The following is a 3,246-nucleotide window of genomic DNA, read 5'->3' on the forward strand; positions in this document are numbered from 1 at the left end:
TGTAAAGCGTTAGAAAACTCATGTTTTGGAGTACTATCTAGTTGATAAATCTGTCCGAACTCACTCGTTTTCCAATCAGATGCAACCCTTCAATGAGTAAGGCAAAGAGTACTTTTTCTATGCCCACCCAACTTGGGAAAGTATCCTATGAGTTTTCCAAATCTTTTTCTTCCTGCTTGAACTTATCGCAGGTTTCAGTCATTTTATTTAATTATTATTTATTTATCTACTTTTGGTAAAAGGTTGAACTCATGGGTATTTTACCACTGAACTACCTCCCCAGGCCTTTTTGTTTTGAGACAGGTTCTTGCTAAATTGCCAAAGCTGGCCTGGAATTTGCAATCCTCCTGTCTCAGCATCCCAAGTCACTGGGATTACAGGCGAGCACCACTGTGCCAGTTTATTTTATTCATTTTATTGCCCAAGTACTCTAGATTAGCGTGCAATAAAATCAATTGAGGAACATTAATTGTTCCCCGTTTTTTAAGTACTTGCAAGCTGAGGCACTGTAATCTTTCATAAAACCAGCTGGAGTGCCAGATGGGGTTTTTCTCCAAACACTTTCTCCTCCCTTGAATTTATTGCCCATTTTAGTGGAGTTGCCCCTTCTTCTGAAGTTGCAACCTTCTGAGCAACAGGTGGACTTGTGTTTTAGACTAAAAAGAGTAAAGTTGCAAAGATCAGGAGAAAGAGACAAAAAGCAAAAAGGCAACTTTACACAATGGAGCAGCAGAAGCAAAAGACCAAACGTTAGCAAACAATGTCTGACAAGGGTTCTAAAACAAAGGATATCCAAATTAACCAGCTCAGAATAAACCAAAAACCATCAACCAAACAATACATTTCCAGTAGGGACTGTCACTGCCAGCCATCAGATTCTTTTTTTTTTAAACCTTTATCAAGTCAGTCACCATAACCACGGACAAAAGAATATATTAAAACAATTACATTCAACCATAGTGCACATAGGTAATACTTTAATAATAAACTATCTTTTTCTTAGTCATAGGCTTATAGCTATAAATACAACTGATGGTCAACATGTCACTTGGGAGGACTGGCACAGAATTTAGGGTTTCCATTCTTGCATAAATCACAACAGAGATCTTCTCAAAGCAACCAGGTTTCTCTGTGTACCTTCCACTCTCTCCCTGCTAATTGGCACCACAAAGTTACAGAATCCAAACTTCCCTATTAGAAAATGGTAGAAGCCCAGCTGGTATGGTGGCACACATCTATAATCCCAATGATTCAGGAGACTGAGGAGGATCACAAGTCTGAGGCCAGCCTCAGCAACTTAGTGAGACCCTGTCTCAAAATAAAAAATAAAAATGACTGGAGATGTGACTCAGTGGTTAAGTAACCCTGGGTTCAATCCCTGGTACCAGAAAAAGGGGTGGAGGGACAAATGGGCTACAAAAACATTTTTCCTTTGAAAAGCACTGTTTCACTTCAGAAGGTTTTATTAGAATCTTTAATTTCTCATCAAGGGCAGCCATGGGTTTCTGTACATAAATGTCAAGGGCAAATTCTCCATTGTTATTCCACATCTATACAGTAGACATTAGGGTAGAAATTGTTCCTGAGACACACACCAGCCACCTCCTACTTCTTGGTTAACGTAGTTGTACTGCTGGGAGCTTCCCATCCACTTCAGTATTACCATCCAGTTTCTAGTTTGACTCTATTTAGAGATCACAAAGTTGGTGATAGAGGTTAGAGAAACTGAATCTCAAGTCCTGGCTCTGGCCAGCTACAGGGCACAACAGGGTCACTTTTCTGAACAGCATTTTCTTCATCACCAAGATGTTTGGACCAAGACTAACTTTGAATAAGTAGAGAAAGAAGTACAAACAAACTTAAGTGTTGGGAAAGGCATTCATACTTCTACTAGAAAGCAGCAAGACAAACACAAAAGCAACCTAGCAGAATTCAATTTTTGCTTTATCTTGGTTTAGAAAACATGCTCCCTAAGAAATGGAAACGTAAAGCTGGGTTTCCACCACACCCAGTCACCCATTAGTGGCTGCTCTTTCTGAACCACTCATGTGTGAAGGGGAGGGAGTCAAGGAGGGAGTTTTACTAAGAATGGGCTGAGCACGAAAGCACACTTCAAATAACCATGGAGTTTTTAATTTCCCTGTGATTTTTTTGGGGGGTGGGGAGGATAGAAGAGGCAGATCTACTTCAAATATACTGGGTAGCATTTATCATTCTGTCATTGGTCATTGAAATGAGTTAGCATGGCATTTCATTTTTATTGTTTTATTTTTCTTCTTCTTTTGTGGTGCTAGAGATTGAACCCAGAGCCTCGCTCATGCTGGGCAAGTGCTCTATCACTGAGTCACAGCCCCAGCCCTTTTTATTTTGAGACAGGCTGACCTTAAACTTCCAATCTTCCTGCCTCAACCTCCCTAGTAACTGAGATTGCAGACCTATACCACTAGACCCAGATTTTTCATCATATTTAATTATATACATATCTGTCACTCCTATAGGTCACACTGTCACCCTTGAATCATAAAGCATATCTAGTAGGTAAGCAGTGCTGCTGCTACTTTTTGTTTTATTTTTTGGTACCAGGAATTGAACCCGGGGCAGTTCACCCTCTGAACTACATCCCAGCCTTTTTTTTTTTTTTTTTTTTTTTTTTTGGACAGGGTCTCCTGAGTTGCCAAGGCTAGCCTCAAGCCTGGAATTAAAGTATGCACCAGCACGCCCAGCTTAAGCAGTGCTCCTTTATCAGACATAATTAGGTGAATTCTGATAAAGTGAAGCCTCACTTTTTTCCTAAAACAGAGTGCTCTGTGTGCCTGGGTCCAGCATAAGGGCCTCCTCTCCCCAGAGGAGCTGAATCTAGGAAGCCCATGTGTATGTCCACCATGAGTATCGGTAGGCCACACTGAACTCGTGTGCATGGTAACACTATCTATAACCTGGGCCAAACTGTTAGACTTTCCCCTGTGTCCATGTAGTCACCCCCCAGTCCTGTGAAGAAGGTGCTATTAGCCCTACCCCATTTTACAAATAAAAGAAACAGGATAGGTTAAAAACTTTGCCCAAAACCACAGAGCTAGGAAGTGGCAGAAATGCTACCTGAAACCAGGACTGTCTGACTTAAAAACCCATATTCTTAGGGCTGGGGACACTGCTCAGAGGTAGAGCGCTTGCCTAACATTCATGAGGCCCTGGGTTTCATCCTCAGCAATACACACACACACAGCATATTCTTTCCTCTTACCCTAT

Source organism: Sciurus carolinensis, chromosome 5 (assembly GCF_902686445.1).
Source record: "Sciurus carolinensis chromosome 5, mSciCar1.2, whole genome shotgun sequence".
Taxonomy (NCBI): domain Eukaryota; kingdom Metazoa; phylum Chordata; class Mammalia; order Rodentia; family Sciuridae; genus Sciurus; species Sciurus carolinensis.